The 19,127-nt window shown below is 43.3% G+C and overlaps 1 protein-coding gene and 1 long non-coding RNA gene across 4 annotated transcripts in view; one reads left to right on the top strand and one right to left on the bottom strand.

The window, feature by feature from the left end:
- The window catches only part of SLC35F3 (solute carrier family 35 member F3), a 147,528-nt gene that overhangs the window by 114,566 nt on the left and 13,835 nt on the right, over window positions 1-19,127 (top strand). The gene's annotated exons all lie outside the window — the stretch shown is intronic.
- On the bottom strand, window positions 15,595-18,171 carry LOC121110433. The gene is made up of 2 exons (XR_005858863.1): window positions 17,020-18,171; window positions 15,595-16,843 (listed from the first exon to the last, which is right to left on the bottom strand). It is a non-coding gene; the product is annotated as an uncharacterized LOC121110433 (long non-coding RNA).

Below are 19,127 nucleotides of genomic sequence, written 5' to 3'. Positions count from 1 at the left end.
TGTTTCTTAGCTTTAGTTGTAATTTCTTCCTGTCCTAAATTACTGAGGCAGCTGCAGGTAGAGGAACTTAACACTGAAAGTCGTAGAGCAGAACCCAGAGGTTCTAAAGACGTTTTCATAAGGTGCTGCGTTTCCTGCACTTTGTTCTTCAGCTTGTGTTTGTCATTTACTCCATAGCAGACGTACAGGCTTCAGAGATGCGAGAAGGACAGAGTGGAGAAAGCAACAGCTGAATCTAAAAACAGTATCAAATGTTAGCTCCAAACAGCTATGTTTTAGTTTCTTTGGTTAGTCTGTATTTTTCTTTCCAGTTGTGCTCAAACAGTGTTTTAAATACTGATGAATTCTGGGGTGGAGGGTGGCTGTGGTTCACCTTATCTCCAGGGTTAAAACCAGAGTGTTATACTGCTCCTTGCTGCAGTTAGTTGATACGGCTAGTAGCTTTGTGTCTTCCGTTTAATTAAATGATGACTGAGTTGAAGAGCAGGTGCATGACCTGCAGCACAGGGGGACATCATTACAAATAAGCCTGCAGCAGGCTTAGTGAAGAATGTGCATTTGTGAGTCTGAGTAGTAGACTGACCAGAGGGAATTTGCAGGGTTTTTATTGCTGTCGGGATAGGTGGATATTTGGAGATTTGGCTTTGTTTCTTAGCTTTGCTGCAGGTTTGTTTTGTGGCTTTGAGCAAGTCCCTGTAGACCTCTGATTCTTTCTGCTGTCCAGATGAGGCAGAGCTTCAGAAGGAGGACTGTCACCTACCATGTGTTTACGTAGCGTAGTTATCCAAACTAAGACCTTTCAGTGGTGCTGCGCAAAGAACTGCTGTACCTTGCATCTGCCTACTCCATTATGGCTGAGATCTCATTTGCACATAAGTCAGATTCTGGGCTCTAGAATCGCCTCCTAGTTATTCCCTGTATTTGTGTATGCAGCTATCCAGAGGCTTTATAGGTCTGTGTGAGGCATGACCATCTTTAGGAAAGCTTGTGTTCCAGGCACGGCCACACTTGTTAGGGAGGCACTGGATAGGTTTCCAAACAGTTAGTAGACAGTTCTGATGGGGAACTAACATAAAATCTCCCTTAATCATTTGCTACTTTTATCTTCCACATTCATGTATTTTGTAATATACATATCTAAACCCTCTGGCAGGAATTTGCAATGAGGTAAATGAAGAGCAGGTAGTTGGAGAAGGTAGAAATATGACATCTGTCACCTCAGTAAGTAATTGCATGGTAAGTAGTATCCTGAGTAAGCACAAGTGGACATACCAGCTGCGTCTGCAACACAGAGTCGCTCCTGATTTCACTGAGGCAATGTTGCAACTGTCCTAATTGTATCCACACTATCAGAGCCCAACAAAAAATCTCTTCCCTACCTTTGAGGTTGAATTAAGGCAAACCGGAATACCCGCATTCACATACAAACCGATGCAGCCTCCTTGTGCAGCTCCATCGAATTCAAGAGTTGTGCCCAAATGTCGATCGATCCTGGACAATTTGTCCCGTGCTTACTGCCAGGGGTGCTGTGCACCCTTTGCACAGGACTTTGCCCTTGGGAGATGACCCAGGAAATTCTAGCAGGCCACAGGAGAGCAATCCGGGGTCATCGCTACTATTTCACTTCTTGTGCAAGCACTCACAAGCTTAAAATAAAAATACAGTCACTAAATTATCATTAATTTTAACTGTTGTCCAGTCCAGAAATAACATATGTAATGATTTATGCACCTAATGGATCATTTAAGAGTACTTCATCTTGACTTCATACTTTTTGCTTCCAAACTGCTTTATAAAATGACACATTTAATCTGATGAGCTGCCCTCCATCATACTTACATTATTAATTTATGAGGTAACATAAATTAAAAGCATTAGAGCTTAAAGCTTCTTGTGTGCGTGGAAGATGAAATTAAAATCCCTGTAAAACCTTGTTTAGCTTTGTGTCTCTCCAGGCAGAAGAAAACATACCTTTGTAAAGATGCAGTCTGTGTGCCAGCTGGGGGAATAGCTGAGAACTCTGTTCCCATTTTAGCAAGAGAATACCTCAGTCTGCTTGTTTATTTTGATGATACAGTTTTATCTGAAGATTTTTGAGAAGTAAAGGGCAGGCTTTCTGCAATGGTCTGGATGATTATTTATGTAATTGGTTATCATTGAGGTCTTAATTATTATTTCATAAAGCATTAGGGCTAAAGAAAGCACCAGAAGCTAAAACAAAATCTCTTCAACAACCGTGAATGCAGGGGGTGTGTCAGGTGAGTGGAAGAATCGTCACGCATACCTGTACTGATCCACAGTCACATTTGAGCATATCGTGATGTATTGCTTTTCACTGAATCATAGTTTTGTTTCTATGCTAACCCAAACTACTGCCTCTCATCTTTCTGGATATGAATATTGTTCTTTGGAAAGAAGGAAAAAATGGAGGGTATAGAAGTGTAGTTATTCTTTGGAACGGAACCAAAATACTGTAAGCAGCAATGGAAGGGGACTGGCATGGTAGGTCTCGTGTATGCTATTTACCAACATTAACTTCACAAGAAACACTTCTGATTTAGCTACAGAAGTGTTCAGAATTGAGACTTGGTTCTTCATGGGCCAGATGTGATCAGTGCTGAAGCTTTACGTGATAACCAGGGCCAGTTTCTCAATATGTTTCTTGTGCATTTCTGCTGGCATGGAGCAGATGAGGCTAACGTCCCTGGTAATACTGGGTCTCTTAGTTCAATCCTGACTCATCAGTGTCCTATTCTTCTGCAGCAGACAGAGGACCTGGCCCCACGGGTGCTGGTACCACCTGGGCATGATGCAGTTTTACAAATGAAGAAGGTCAGAGCCTGATTTGTTGTGGCTGGCTACATTTTTACTATCGATTCTCAGCATTTTGTATTCATGCGTCTCACTTATCCAACAGCATTTAAATGTTCTAGTGTGGTTGACTTTTGGCATCCTACTGATTTATATTACTACTTAGGTGGGAGCATCACCACCAAAACAGACCGCATTAGCAGAGTCGTAAATAAGCTAAAAAAGCATCAAGGCATGGTGAATACAAGTGTTTTTAGCAAATGTCACCAAATGAAGCATGTTTTCTTTCAAAAAGCCACAGTTTATAAACTTTATTTCTCTAATTCACTGCATCAGCCTTAAAATAATACCTATTTACTTTGTGTTCCTCAAAATAAAATAATTCTACTATTCAAGTTCCCTTTAGCTTTTTGGGGAAAAAAAATCAACATCCAAAGAGCAAAGAGAGCTCTTAAATTTAGAAGGTACAGCATCTAATTCTTGCCTGAGTTAGATACAAGTCAGGAGAAGCTGCACGTTGTATTGTTTTGATCTCTGTGGTGGTCTCTCAGAGTTTAAATGTGTGCTTGGGATTGAAACAGTTAGTTAAAAGTATATTGTGGGATAGGTTTATCACACTCATGGTCATCCATGTATCTGCTGCAGGTATCTGAATTGATGATGATGTGTTATCAGCGGACAACTGTATCACTTCTCATGTTTTTTTCAGTGCTTCTCTGCAGTAAATATCTGCACTTTTTCCAGGGTTTCTGGCTGAAAACAAGGCCAAATTGTACTACTGACCAAGTAGCAGAAGTAGTGACTCCTGCAGAACAACATGGTGTCTGAGGTAGGAGCAGTTCTGACGGGCATCTGTTGGCTGTCCAACTTGCGGTGCATGCAGAGTCGAGCTCAGGCATGGGCTGATTTGCACTTAGCTCAGCTGGAGTCTAAGCCACAGAGCTCAAGGTGTTGCTGTTATCAACTTCCATTTCTCCAAGCTAACAAATTACCTCTTCCAGATGAAAACTGTAGTACAGAATCATAGAATCTCAAGGTTGGAAAGGACCTGCAAGACCATCTAGTCCAACCATCCTCACAGCTGCTGTCCCTTTCCTTTTGAAAATACCATGTATCACAGTGGGTAGTACAGTAGGGAAGCATCACACCCTGGAGGTGGCTCTTAGTTGCTGTCTTGTCCCAATGCAGCTGTGTCATCTTATTGCCAGGTTATCATTCAAATAATCATTTCAGCTGTTTCCTGGGGGAGACTTGTTTTCTTAGGTGACTAGTGGTTAATGCCATGGTTTCTTGCTCTTTGTAACTTCTGAAACAAAATTTTCTCATTCAGCTGTCAAAACTATGTTCTGTGAGCTGCCCATTCTGGAGGAAATATGTAGCCTTCCAGTTCCAGAATATTTCTGTATTATCTTCTTGTTCATGTGAGTTTTTTCTATACACAAGACAGTAGCAGAGACTAGATTAGCAAGGAAATTAGCCACAGCTGCCTCCTAGGTGCCACACTGCATATGCCAGCATTGCCAGCTAGGAACTGGATGCCCAATTGCCTCCAAAATTCACAGGGAGAGCAAACACCTGAGGAGGAGATGCAAAGGTGAGGTGATGGAGGTAAGACAGAGGTAAACAACAGGATAGGCAGAGAAAATGTGTTTGCTGTTGGTGAGAGCCCTCCAGCATCTCAGAGTTAGTTGCCTGTTTGGGTTTGAAGTGGCACTGCTCTTAATGTTTTCTCTTGGAAGGTTTAACAAGCTTCTCCTGGACCCAGGTTCAGGGTGGTAGTTTTTCTGCTCCTCAAATGGATGGTGTGAGAGCTCAGTACCTACACTGATCTGATGATGTGAGTGCATGGCGGAACATCCCCAAAATCAACACATGAGCCCTAATTTCTCTGGAGGTTATTCTCACAATGCTGCTATTAGGTGCATAAAGAGACATTGTTGCGCTTGCCACCCTTTCTAAGCTTACCCTGAACTTTTTCAGCTACCTTCTATTTAGGCAGTCAGTGCTGCATTGAGAGCTTGTGTCTTAGTCTTGGTAAGAACATTGTCATGGTTTTCTTTCTTGAGGAATCTGATTGTAGCAGAAGTGCTAAGTCATGACCTGAAACAGTGATTGAGCACCTGGTGAAAGGCAGGGCCAATCCAGGGGAGCTCAGGTGCACACAGTGCACCTGAGTGACCAGAATAGGTGGAGCCGGGATCCACCCCTTCCCAGACCTCACTTAAGGGTTGGCAGTGGAGGTAAGGGTATCTCTTGCTGGAGAGCTTTCTGTACCTAAGGTTTTCCAAAGGTAAGCAGTTTTTCTTCCTTTGTTTCTGCATCTTTGGATCCTGTATTTGGGCTTGTTCTCATTTGCTGTAGCCTAGGATTGTGCCGCACTGCTACTATTGCTGTACTTTCCATCACATTAATAGCATTGCACTGATAATTTGGTCTCTAAGTTTCTGAAGAATACACTTGGAGGTTGTGTTTATATTCCTGGCCATGATGCTCTGAAAAGAGCCTAACGTTTGTGCCTGGTGGAAATCTTTCCCTTAATCTGAAGATTTTTTGTCTGTTGAAGATCACTTGTTGGTGATCAGCGGTCCTGTTTGGACTTCTGTGGAATGCTAAGCAAGATGCTGCCTGATCAGAAGAAGTATGTGTTTTGTAATCATGAGCCTGGCTTGTGAAATCGTTCCAAGGATGATTCCATTCAGTGGTGCCCAGTAAAGTAGGCTTGTTCCATACTGTTGTCTTATCTCCTGTGCCTTCACAATGACTTTACTGTATGCTTCCTGTGAGGTAATGGTGCTTGAGGCAGAGACTGGAAACAGAAGTAATTCTTAATACCTAAAGGCAGGGCATGTGCTATGAAACAATGTGTTTATATAATAGCTTTTGCTTGGGGAAAAAAAAAAATGTCCTGCAGCACTGGATGACCCCTGGTCAGCGGTTAAACTGCAGGTGAAGAGCACTTCATTAACTGGCTCTTTCTCTGGTTAGGAAAGTAGGCTACAAACTTCTGTGCCACTAGGGCTTTTCTCAGGAGAGCTCAAGGGTAAATACAGCTGTGCTGATCCTACCTATGCTGACCCCTCTATACTGAGATTGCAGAACCAAAGACAGCAGAGCTGGAGGGACTCCAACACTTTACCTCAGTCCTCATAGCAAGCTCCTTGATACCCAGAATACAAACTCATTAAACAAAGGCTATCCTCCACAGGTTCTACCACGTTGTTTATAACAGCAACTAAAACAACACAGCTCAGGAGGAAGTGGTAAGGAAGTTTAGGGTTTTTTTCAGCCCAGATCAGTGTCAAAATATCTTGAAGGCTGCTACCTTTAAAGCTGCTTTAAAAAGGGAAAGTGCCTGTATGGTAACAGACTTTGTAGCTGTAATTAACGGCTCTCAATAAAGACGGATGATAGTGTGAGAAGTGTTTGAGGCTGGCAGCACTAGAGAAGTGGAAAAATCCTTTTTGTCCAGCTGCCTAGTGGTTATGGACTATGTCCAGATTTCCCTGAATGATTTGTGTTTGTATTAAAAGGCAGCCTCGTATAAATTCACAAGTACCTGGCTCAAGATCCTGTTAGGGCAGGGGCGGAGGGGTCTGGCCACTCTTGTTTGTTAGTCAGAGCTCTAGCTGGAGAAACAGCTGAAGATGAAGGTTAACGATAGCATAGGTGTCTATGAACAGGGTGTCAGACCTTGAAAATCTCTGTCAGGCAGTTAGGTATTATAGTCTGTAAACATCCATAGATTTTCTTTTTTTTTTAGGGAAACAATGGTAAGATATGGGCTGATGGGTAAACAGGTTTGTTGATGCTCTTGCACACCCATGTACAACCATTTCTGTGTTTTCCAGTGCTAAAATGCCTATCTAAATGGTAGCTTCCTGCCAGAAAAATCTGCTGGAAAATTGAGAAAGTGAACAAAATCCATTGTTGTTTCCTCTATAAGTGGTTGTCAATGAAAACCACTTCTCTTTGGTGTTGCTATGAAAAAGAAACAGCCTTCGTGTTGGTTGGTCAGTCAGGGCTAATGCTCTGTGAGCTTACAGGAAAAAGGCCCATTTACTTCATAGTCTCACAGTCATCACTATGTCATGTGGGTCTCTTGTACTTGGTAAGCCTATACTAATCAGGTCCACTGTGGCCTTATTATCCATCACTGTCTTCCCCATGTCCCTGACTGTGAAGTTGGTTTCAGTTGCTCATGTTTTTTTTTTTTTTTTTTTATTTCCAAACCACATTCCTTCTCTTTAGAGCTGGATAGTTACTTGTCTGTTTGCTACAGCTGTTTATTTTCCCTGTATGTAGGGACTCCTGCAATGTTTCCTTCATCTCTTTGAAAGCCTTCCACCGCAGCAGTAAAAAGTTCAGACTCCCACAGGGTGAATGGGCCCCTGGAAGTCTAAATGAAGGATGACATCTCCCGTTTCTATCAGCAGGTGCACATGCTAAACTTGAGGGGTATCAGGTCACTGTGAGTGTCCTCTCAGCATTAACCTTCTTGTAGGACATTGAGAGTCCTTGGATAGTGTGAGCCTGGGCCCATTCGCTACAGTAGAACTCTTCTATATGACATCTGGCCTCTGTACTTGCATTGCCTCTAAAAAGCATGTTATTTTTTTTCTTTTCATTTAATACTCTTTTTTTCCCCTTAATTCACTTCTCTGTATCTCTTGAAAATTGTATGCTGCTGCTTCTGCACTGAAACGAGTTTTCTTCACTAGTCTGACTTCTTATGCTTTCAGCTAGAGTATGTATAGATTTTCCAAGTACAGAAAGAAAATTCTTCTGCTGTGGAAAAACTCTCCTATTAAATAGCACCTCAGAAAATAGCCAAAAGCTCTCAATACTGTGTAGGAATGCCTTGAATAAAAATGAAGTTAGAGCTCTGTAATTCTGTCTGATATTTCTGCCATCTTACAAATGGTGCTGCTGTTAGACTTCTCTCCAGGGTTTCATGAACATCAGGTTGTAATTCTGGTTGATCTACCTGAGGAGGTCTCTTGTCCCTGTGATGACAGCTTTCTGAGCTCACATGGTGAGTGCAGAGCCTCATCACATCTATTTCTTTGTTTTGTTAAAGGTTAGTGATCTGCATACAGAGAGACAAATATCATTGTGTATGTTAGAGACAAGATATTAAAAGATGCAGCAGAAATAACAAAACTACATGTGCCTGAATGCCTTGGCGTGAATGGTACCTCTTATGCTGCTGTTTGCCCCTTTCTTTGAAAGCTACCTTAAATATTTGTCTGTCCTCTGACAAGAGCATGTTGATTGGATTAGTTATTTTTGATTAAAATTTAAAATTTTAAAAACCATTAACCTAGTATGCAGTGTTTTTACTTACTTAAAATAAATAATTTTTCACTCTTCCCTCTAGAGAAGGGCTCTTGATTGTGTAAGAGGGATAATGGTAGCGGAATACAATAAAGATCAGGTAGGTCATGTGTGGACTGGAGAAAGAACTAGGTGGCATCAAACAATGTGTGAGATGCTCAGAACAAGGGAGAGGATTTCTAACAGTGTGTGGCTGAGCTCTCAGGACCCTGAAAAACAGGAGTATCCCAAAGGAGTGGTTAGAGATCAGAGATGGAGGGGCAGGCATGGCCTGCTGCATGAGCAAATTGAGCTCTGCTGCAGTGTAAAACTTATACAAACAATGGTACTTATCCTCTTCTGAGTTCAGCTGTTATAAGAAAATCATGCATTATTTCAGTGAACAGTGTGCTTAGTGGTATTGCTTATAGGTGAAGTCCATTCTTAGTTAAGGTTATTCCAGGGCCTGATGGGGCTCAGCAGCCACAGAGCCATATCCAAGTTAAGAGGGGTCCAGTCCCCTTTTATGTGACTGCAGTCATGTCAGAGTGTCTGCGAAGTGTTTAATCATACCACCAACAGCTATGTAGTGTGCTAACAGATTTGTTTCTTAACAAGCATGAATGTACAATTAAAATTACGGAACTGATAAGATACTTTCTTGGGATCTTTTCAAAGGGGGGCATTTAATTGGCTTTATTTTTAGATTAACAGGAATCATAATGAGGACATTCCACTTGAAAATCATACCAGTTGAATGCGTAGTTAAGTTTGGGCCTACTTTTTGGATGGCAGGCTGTAAAAAAAATATTATCTGCTGCTTTATATCTCAAGAACTTTGTTTTGTTCAGAAATTACCACTTGGCTTTCCAGATATGTTTGCTGGAAGAAACCAGAGACAGGTAGTTTCAAAAAGCTGAAGACAGGTGTGTTTCCTCCATAGCAATTGTGCTAAAAACAAGCTGTTGTCATTTTCCGTTATGATACTGCTGATATCTGGAGTTGCGTTTTCCCATAAAGCCGTTGTCTATCACAGAAGAGCAATTAACCACAAATTTTTAGATAACATAGAAACATCTCACTAGGGAGACTTGAGACGGAGATGACAAACAGTATCTTGGACTCATTTTAATGCCATGATCTGAACGTGCAATGGTAAACCATCCTTTCTCAGTAACCTGGTCGCAGAAGGCTATGGTTTGTTTGCCTTCCTTCAGTGAGAAGCTTGACTCTCCTGTGCCCTGGGCCCACAGCTGTGACTACGAGGCTCTGCCACATGAAGCTCACTGATGGCACCTCCAAGATGGTGTGCAGCTGACAGGAAAAAGATGCAATAGTTCATTAGTTTTGTCATTCTGTATAATTCAGTCATTTTCAAAAGGAATGGCGCTGAAAGCTTTGTAGTACTGAAGGTGCATAATAATCACATCAAAATTGCCCATCTGCAGCTAAAGTGAGATAATTGCCTAGGCGTATCTGCATTTGCAGAAGAGATTTTGAATAATAAATGTTTATAAAGCCCTTCTGTCATCATGTTATCCAGTTCTCACCCCGTAAGCCAAACTCTCAATTCATTTACGCTCTTTTCAAATCAAAAATAGCTCCCGTCTGTGCAGCTCTGGAGTTGGTCAGGATGAGGATCTGGATGAGTTTGTCACTTGGAGTTTGCTTCCAGCTCCCCAGAAACATACATCAGCCAAATGAGAAAAGCCCTTGATTCTTTGCTGGTGCTATTTGCTGTGTCTTTAATAATGAAGTAAATGAGTAGGTGGTGATACCGATTTTCAGTGGTACTGGCTGGCACTTCATCCTGAGGGGCTTGTTCCAGGGAGAGATCCACAACAAGGCTGAGACGTGAGCCTCATCCTGAAAACAGGCATAAGTATCAACCTGTGGCTTCCCACCAGTGCTGCTTCCTGCTCAGGAGCCTCTCCTCATCTAGAAGTAAAGATCTGAGCCAATTCATCCTCACAGAATGCAGGCATGCAGAGGATACTGTGTGACTGGCAGCAGCAGGTTAGATGCAAGGCCTCATTGGTGAGGTTTATCACAGATGAGCTAACCTGCTCCCACAGATAAGCTCACTAGCATGGATTCAGGCTCACTCATGATTTCAAACACGATCCTGCTATGTGCTATGCAGTTCTCAGTATGCCCAGTGGATGCCTACTGTCTGCCTCACGCTTTGCCTCTGCTGCAGTCTTGTCCAGTGCTCCCTGCCGGGGCCCGGCGCTGTGACAGGCACCCTGCTGCCAGGCCTCCGAGCGAAGGGCTTCACCTCAGTGACGCTGCGCTGCTGTGATCGGCGTTCTTCTTGTGAAGTGGTCTGAAAAGAAATTCAGATGCCATGCTAAGATTTGTAATGATAGGAACTACTGTGCAGTGTGCTTTTTCTTTCTCTCAAGGGGTTAAGTTTATTAAGTAACCTCTCTCTCTTGGCTTTGTCACAGACCATGACGCTTTTAAAAAGGGCTGAGCCAAGCCTCTGAGGATCTTTGTTCCATTTGTGTAGGTGAGGATTTTATGGAAAGAACCAGATGTAACAGAGTTTTACCACCATACAGTCCCAGTAAATGAGCCGGATTATGCCTTTTGTAAGTCAGGATGTTGGATGGGGAACTTGAGAGGCACTGTGACTCTGAATGATCTGTGACTGAGGCTCAGTGAGTTGTTGTGGTATTTTGGGCAGCATTCATAAGGTCCTGCTGTTGGATTCCTCCCCCTTACTGATGACAATGGGGAAACTAGTGACTCCTTTGGAAGGAGCAGTGAGCCAGTAATGAAGGTTTTTGGAAATGTCTCATTATTGTTGTGTGTATGTGCATATACATGTATGTACATATGCATGCACCTACACATGTGCTAGAGGGGTGACAAGTGGTTTTACTTTTGGCAGTCTGAATGAAGGTTCCCCAAAGTCAACTTTCATCCATTCCCCAAGAGCGGCCTTTCCTAGAGGATGAAGCTGATGAGTCCATTTCTTTCAGGCTCTTCTCAGTGGTGTGTCATGATAGAACAAGGAGTGAAGTTGAACATACGCAGTTCTGTACTAACATGTGGAAGAACTTCTTCATGGTAGGGGTAATGGAGGACTGGCACAGGTTGCCCAGAGAGGTGGTGGAGTCTCTTTCTATAGAGATATTCAAGATCCAGCTGGATGTCTACCTGTGCGACCTGTTGTAGGGTTACCTGTTTTAGCGGGGGGGGGTTGGACTTGATAATCCCTTAAAATCCCTTCCAATCCCTGCAATTCTGTGATTCCCACTGTGATCAGGGAGGGGCATTGGTAAGACTTATGTCTAGAATAAGTATCTGCATTTCTTTAATAATGTGTTTGAACACAGCAGCTCATAACCTGTAGTGCTAATTCTGTGGAATCCTGTGGCAAAAGTAATTTCTGCAGACATTCAGTTTCCTAGTAGAGGGATATGCAGCATAGCAACTAGACATATGTTGCAGCAGTGACTGAAGAATTCCGTATGTTGTATTTGGTCTTGATTGAGTGTCCTCCAGATCAGAAGTTTTCCTGTAAAATGCAAAAAGGTTTAAAAAGATTTAAAAAAAGAAAAAGAAAAGCCATAGATGTTGTGCTAACTCTAGGAGTAAACATAGGTTCGTGCCCTTGACTGGAGTGAACAAATCCCCTTGCACAACTTGTGCCTTGTTCTGTGAGTCCCTGGGGCCAAGTGTAGTGTCAAGGATCGGGCCCCACATTGTTTGCTGAGCAAGCTGACACCTGCCTTCCTGTAGTGGGAAAGCTGCTTATTCTCAAGCACCTGTCTTCAAGCACTGCCAGCACAGCTCTGAAAATTCCTTCTCCTCTGAATTTCAGAGCAAGAGCAGGAGCATGAGCAGTGGTTACCCATGGGGTCCCTGTGAGAACAGCATGCCAGACTGCCCCTCCCCACCGGTGTGCCTGACCAGGCTGTAGGGTGGGTACTCAGCTCCCCTCATACCACCCTGCATTCACCCACACATTACAGGATAGATCCAATGCCTTAGGCAGCAGCCAGGAGCCATGCCAGTCCTCTGTCAGCATGGCCAAGTAGCTGCTCTGGCCTGTGCAGTGCCCTGGGACAAAGTTGTACTCTTTTCAAGCAAAGAAGTAAAGCCTCTCCTTTCCATCGGATATGAATTACGGTACAGTTGGAAGAGTTCTGGTTGGGAAAACAACACATTTTCATTCTCTGTACACCTAGTACTTTTATCACATTCTTAGCTTTTGATAAATAATTCTTTCTCCACAGCCATCTGTGCGTACCATCCCCGCTTCCAAGATGGAAAAACACCCTCTAAACAATGTCTTGCCACACTCTTCTTGGCTACAATCTTCTTGTGGCTGATGCCATGCAGTGGAGATGCCAAGTTTAACTGCTTTCACTTCTTCAAAATCTCTATTTTAAACTCTTATTTTGCTCACCCATAATTCCTTTTGAAATGAGTGGGTGCTGACAGTCCTCAGCCCACTGAAAAAGTCTGTGTTTAGGTACCTGAATATTAATTTATGCTTTTAATTTGATATGATCTTCTCAGGATTTTCAGTGTGAACGTAGAGAAATTCACTAATTCCTTGCTGCTTGCTCATTTGCACCGTTTGTGGATTATTTGTCAAATTCTTCTTATATTAATGAGAAATGTAGTGACCTTCCTCAATAACAAATCATTTGTCTCTGTTGGTTTCACTTCTGGGATGATTTATGTATACATTAAATTTGATTGCAAGCAGTTGCCTTACAGATATAAACCTCAATTTTCAAAGGTCTCTTAGGATCCTCTAGGTTTTAATTGCAGCCTTACATAAAACGGAATTACCCCATTCTGGTACTGAACATGAGAAAATCTGGAGACAGGGAATTAGTAAAGTAAGTCTGCTGTTATTTCACAAATTACTCTCTAGAACCGGCGAAAATTGCTTTTTAAGATGCACACTAACCATGTTCCTGTAGTTTGGTATATGCATCGTTGTTACAAGCATCGCCGATCATTAAGAGAAAATGTTAAATATCCATTTGGCAAAGCAGTACAGTGATGAACTCAATCTTGCATCAGAACTGCGGAGCAAGAGTTATTAGATAAATTTCCCCCCCCGCCTTGTATCTTTAAGATACTGCTCTATGCTTTCTGCTGGGCAGCTAACATGGCTTTCTTCCTTCTCCCAGTCCTAAAGCTGCCTGCTGAGCTTCTCTCACATGCTAGGAATGTCTTGGCTTATGGCTCAGCCCACCTACCAACTATTTCAGCTGCTGAGGTGCTGTGAGCTGATTAAGGCATCCATCATCTTATATATTCCTTAGATGCCATGTGATGAGATGAACAGTAAAGAGACTTAGCTTTAGTCTTCTTTGTCTTATTTTCTTAGTCTTTGAGTTAAGCCGCACACTGGCTTAACTCAAGCCCAGACACATTTTTCTCACAGAACTGTTCCTTCACGTATCTTTGTGTTCTATTTATTTATTTCTAATTCCCTTTTTCTGCTAGCGTGCATGCTAGGTTGGATCTCCATTGCCTAAACCTATGCCATCTTTGCCTGTCTCATGCAGCTGTGTAAAGTGTCATTATTGCTCAATGTTTGTTTGAAGTGAACTCCCAGGAAACCCCAATCTGCACTGGTGATTTGAGCTTGGTGCTTTCCAACAAATACCAAATACTGTGCCTATATCACAGGGCTTGTAGACAGGGCTGAGGCATGTACATGCACACAAATCAACTGAAACCTGGTGATAAGTGATGACTGCTTCTGCTTGTGTCCGTGTGGGGAAGAGCATTGGTCCCACAGTACCTGCTGAGGGAAGGTTAGGCAGAAGCCTGAGGGTGTCTATTGGGACGATGCTTTTCTTGCCCCTTGCTGAGATCCGTAAGCCTGAGCAACACAGAATGTGATACGGTAGCACAGTGCGGCAGATGAACAGGAAGGGACGTCCTTGTAGATGAGGATGAGCCCAGGATTTTCTAAAGACCTGATTCCTCTTTGTTGAAGTGAGCTTTCTGCCAATGGAATGCTGATATCTTACTTCAGGCTGTGCCATGAAAGGGCCGGACATCTCGATCATACCAAAGCCCACAAAAGAGGAAGCCCTGTGCAAGTAGAAGGCAGCTGACAAATCTCCCTGTGAATCGCCCCCATGAAGGCCTGCGGTATGGCATGCAGCATGGCTGGGCTGCTTTAACCAAAAGTTGTTCCTCAAATCCAAGGTCGAGAGAAACCTATGGGACTCTTAGAAGGACGTAAGCCTGCTTCTCCAGATAACACCAACAAATCATCTGGTTAAATTAATGTGTGCCTGCTCTTCAGCTGAGATGAGCGCTTACAGAATATGTAGGCTGTGATACGTCCCCAGCAGTAATTCTGTTAGATTTTTTTCAACACCTCCTGCTATGTGTGTGTAAGAATTTGCAGGCACACCAAAACAGGCCAGCCGACTGTGCTTTTCTGCTCTGCTTTTTAGCTGCTCTCAGAGCGGTGCTCTGCCTCCTCCTCTCATGCTTTCTGCCATAAAACCAAGCATTTTCATTTCTCATGCAATCCTTGTACGTGGCTGCAATTGCACTGACCATAACTGCAGCCAAAGGGTATCCAATGCAAATTACGTAGCACATTTGGATAGCGGCCTCTGGAGCCACAGCTTTGGGAGAAAGCCAGAAAAGCCATTTTATAATTACAGTTTAAGTCCAGGGGCTTTATAAATTTGCTATAAAAGGAAAAAAGAGCAACCAATCACAAAACAGAGCAGGCATGCCTCCAGTTCCAGCATTAATAATGGCTGGCCAATGTCCACTCCTCTCCCAGGTTGCAAACCTGCAGCCAGGATGCCCTGCACACTGTGCTTATTGGTGTGTTTGCTCCACGTGAGAAGGGAACAGGTTTTTGACTAATGTCGGTGCAGCTGCTCTGGAAGCGGAGCGTTATCCTGGAAGTAAGGATCACAAGGTCAGTCTCGAGAACGAAGGAAGGAATAAGCATGTCACAGGAGCAGAAGGTGGAAGACAAATGAACCCGGTAATGTCGTATCTGGCAGTACTTGGCTGTCCTCACTGCAGCTCAGCGTTCAGGACCTGCAGGCAGGAGGGAGTCTCACTGCACAGCCCCTTACAACCTCGCTTTGAAAATCACATTCTCACACTCTCTGTAACTCCTACCCATTAATTCAAGGAAGATGCCATAAAATGCAGCTGCGTTTCGTGCAGTGTCTGAAACAGAGCTATTTCATTTTCACCAGAAGTGAATGCTGTAGAAATGGATGTGCTGCACGCTTAGCTGATGCGTATCAAAAGAGTTTGATTTCTATAGTCAAAAGCATGCAAAGAACAGAAATTACTTTGGCTCTAAATCAGGTTATAGTTGCTCTGGGTCTTTCCTGGTATTCTTATGTTTTACTTTAGAAATTCTGTATTGTAAAATGATGATCATCTGTGCTACAGTCGACCACGTGGTGTCTGAACATCTAAATGCAAGAAAACTCTTCAACAGGCTTTGTTCCAGGCAGTTTATTAAAGCCATTACCAGAGGCACATCAAAATGTAATAAACACAGAAGCAGATAATGGTCAGAACATTTCTAGCATGAAATGCACCATCTATTCCAATTTAGGGAAATCCAGGTTAAAGTCTGTCATTTTCATTCGGCGGTTTCAAATGTCACGTTCACATTTCTGAGACAAATGCAGATATTATGATCCTGAATCCCCACAAGTTCACTATCAGTGGTCAGACTCTGCCATTTAAACATCCTAGGGCAGTTCTCTCTACTCTTCCAGGTGCTCTTGCTAGACGATGTAATTCTGCTGCAGATAGTCCTAACTCTCCCACTGTACGCTGTGCTCTTTCCCAGGAGGTAGTTTTACTGTTTTCTTTACAAGCAATGTTGTCTTGGTAAATCTTGCTGGCCCTGCAGCAGGATGAATGGCTCTTTATCACAGCAACCTGCCGGGCCACCTGCAGAGCCAGCCTCATGCTGGCAAGGCTAGCATGGTCTCAGATGAGCTGAGTAGGGCTTCTGCAGTTTAGATCATCCTTTTGAAGGCAATAGAGCTCTACTTCAGCTCTGCATTTGCATCTAAGTGGTTCGGAGTGCATTAGTTAATTTAGTTAACTAAATTTTCATTAATTCTCACTGCTCCTGATCAGTAGGGAGTTATGGTTGTCTTCCAGGCTCAGAGGAGCCGAGTGAGGGGTGCCTGTCTAATGCCTCCAAGGTGAATGAAGTGGAAGAGTGGGAAGGGGACAAGAAAGAGGCAGGGAATTCTGCAGAAGGGTGGTGCTGGAAACAGGTTGGGGCTTGGCAAACCCAGGCTGGTAATTCCTGCATTGTAAGGGTCTATCTCTTCACGGGCACTGCCAAGTCTATCCCACACTGACACGGGATAGGCAAAAGTATTATTACTTCAGTAATTTTCATGCTGAAAGCACAAGCGCAGCATTTGGACCAGCAGATGGTTTTTCCAGTTCATTAACTCAGAATTCTGCACCCTGTTCAGAAAAGTTCCTGTGCTATCAGTGTGTCACATAAGGACTCCTTGCTGGTTCTAAGTCTTTTATGAAGTGAGTTGGTACTTTCAGTGGTGACCGGGTTGAAATCCTCATTTGTAGATTTGCAGCCAAGATTAGGGTGGCACATGAAATGCTAAAGGGGTACCAGCTCTCTCCTCATCAGGGTGATGTTTCCAGAGTGCTCCTCTGGACAGAGCTGCTTTCCTTTTGCTGAAGATCACATAAAGCAGAGCTGAAAGAAACTGTTTAGTAGGCAATAAAAAATAGAAAAGAAAAAGAACAAGTACATAAAAAATGTCACTAAGAAAGAGAGCAGTGTGCGCTGTAACAGCCTGATCCAAAAGGCACTGACATTCCCCCCACACATGCATAGCAGTGACAAGACCTGACTGCTTTGTGTTTTCATACCTCTGTGGTACCAGTCTCTGGCCAGAGATTTCTTGCCGTGTTCTGATGATGGCTCCACCATCTCTTGTCTTGTAGGAGTAAAACCTTAAAATTATGAATTTTTTTATATTTCATATAAATAACGTAACATTTCCAAAGCATACAGATCAGCACTCTGAAGCAGATTATCTGTGGAAGGCTTCAGATTTAAAGCAAATTTCTTCCTGGCCTCAAAGAACAGCTGCGTATCCCATCCAAACACATAAATCATAATTGCAAGCATCCCGTTCCGAGAGGTGCTCGTGGCTTCCAGCAGTTCTGGCAATCTCCAGTGTCAGATTGCTCCACCAGCCGAACTCTTGAGTTTTTTTAAATCAAATTCAGCAAATCTGAAGCCTGAAGTTCTGCTTCCCTGGGATTTCTGTGTCTCTCTCACCACCGTTGTTGTTTCTGGTCTTGCCAGCAGCTGCAAATGACTCTCATTTTCTAATAACCTCTCAGTAGTGCAGTCACTTCAGTGTCATAATCTCTTAGTTTACTTGTGGAACTAATCAATTCTATCTGATCTCTATCTCTCTCTCTCTCTCTCCCTCCCTTTGTATTCCTGCTCTGTTCTTTTTAATATCATGCTTGCTTTACTTCATTCTGTATGAAGCAATCCAGGGCTAATAACCCCATTAGGTTATTTATGCTCTTATTTTGCTTCTAATGAGGATGTTGGTTGTGATGTCTAGAGTAGCAAGAAAAATCAACGCCAAATGTATCAAAAGTGGGGGCACGAAAGTGGCCCACGTATGCACCACCCAACTCTTCCGGTTAAAACCAGGGAGGCAAATAAAGCTACGCTATTCTGGAATAAAAAAGACCCTAAGGCTTAATGACCTTGTCAGCTGTCACTATTTTTGAAGTCTTGAGCAGTCCAATGCAACAGTGTGCATAAAGTGCTCTCTGCAGCTCTTTGGGTTGTTTGTTTGCTATTCTTCCTGCTTCAGGACCCCGAGTTCACGACAGCATCCGCAAGCAAGGCTCTACTGGAGCTTGTCATTCCTGCTGCAGTCTGGGGCAAGTCCAGAGGGGAGGGCCACTAAGATGATCAGAGGGCTGGAGCCCCTCTCCTATGAGGAAAGGTTGAGGAAACTGGGATTGCTTAGCTTGGAGAAGAGAAGGCTTTGGGGAGACCTCATTGTGGCCTTCAAGTACTTGAAGGGAGTGTGTAAGCAGGAGGGGGAACGGCTGTTCATGAGGCTGGATAGTGATAGAACAAGGGGGAATGGTTTGAAACTGATACAGGAGAGGTTTAGGTTAGATATTAGGAGGAAGTTTTTCACCCAGAGGGTGGTGACGCACTGGAACAGGTTGTCCAAGGAGGTTGTGGATGCCCCATCCCTGGAGGCATTCAAGGCCAGGCTGGATGTGGCTCTGGGCAGCCTGGTCTGGTGGTTGGTGTCCCTGCCCATGGCAGGGGGGTTGAAACTGGATGATCATTGTGGTCCTTTTTAACCCAGGCCATTCTATGATCTGCCTGTCTAATGGACTTCTTCATAGCTCTCTTCTGTCAGTCACTGCATTACAGGGAATATACGCACAGGCATGTGGCTGCTAATGTCAGGTGTCTGGAGCCATCTTATTTTCTGCACATACCTAGCACGTAGACAGCACTTCCTCCTTGTGCAGATGGCTTTAAAGATCCAAACCACACAAGTTCCCCCAACTCTTCACTGCAGCTGTACCTGCCTAGCTTGCTTGAGTGCAGTCTCTGGCAATTTGAGCTGCCGTGGCTCCATTTCTTTGCTTTTCAATCCTTTAAAAACACAGTGGGTGTCAGTAGCTTCAGTTTTGCCTGTTTGCTGTTGAAACAAGAAAGTACTCATACCGGGAGCCAGAAATTACATATTTCTCCTGTAGAACAAGTAATTGACTTCCAAGCCATTCTCAGTTATTGCATGCCTTGAGAGACCTAAATGAACCAGTAACTCAGAGAGAAGTCATTTACTTACTGTTATGTATCACTCTGTTGTTATCATTTATACGAAGGCCCTTCTTACAATAAATAAATGCAGCCAACAATAGGAACTTAATGTAGAACGTGTTTTTTTGAAGAAATACCCCATCGGGAGACGTGTCAAAAC

The sequence above is a fragment of the Gallus gallus genome, chromosome 3, assembly GCF_016699485.2.
Source record: "Gallus gallus isolate bGalGal1 chromosome 3, bGalGal1.mat.broiler.GRCg7b, whole genome shotgun sequence".
NCBI lineage: Eukaryota > Metazoa > Chordata > Aves > Galliformes > Phasianidae > Gallus > Gallus gallus.
The sequence above is the reverse complement of the archived record's forward strand: the minus strand, read 5'-3'. Positions and strand labels throughout refer to the sequence as shown.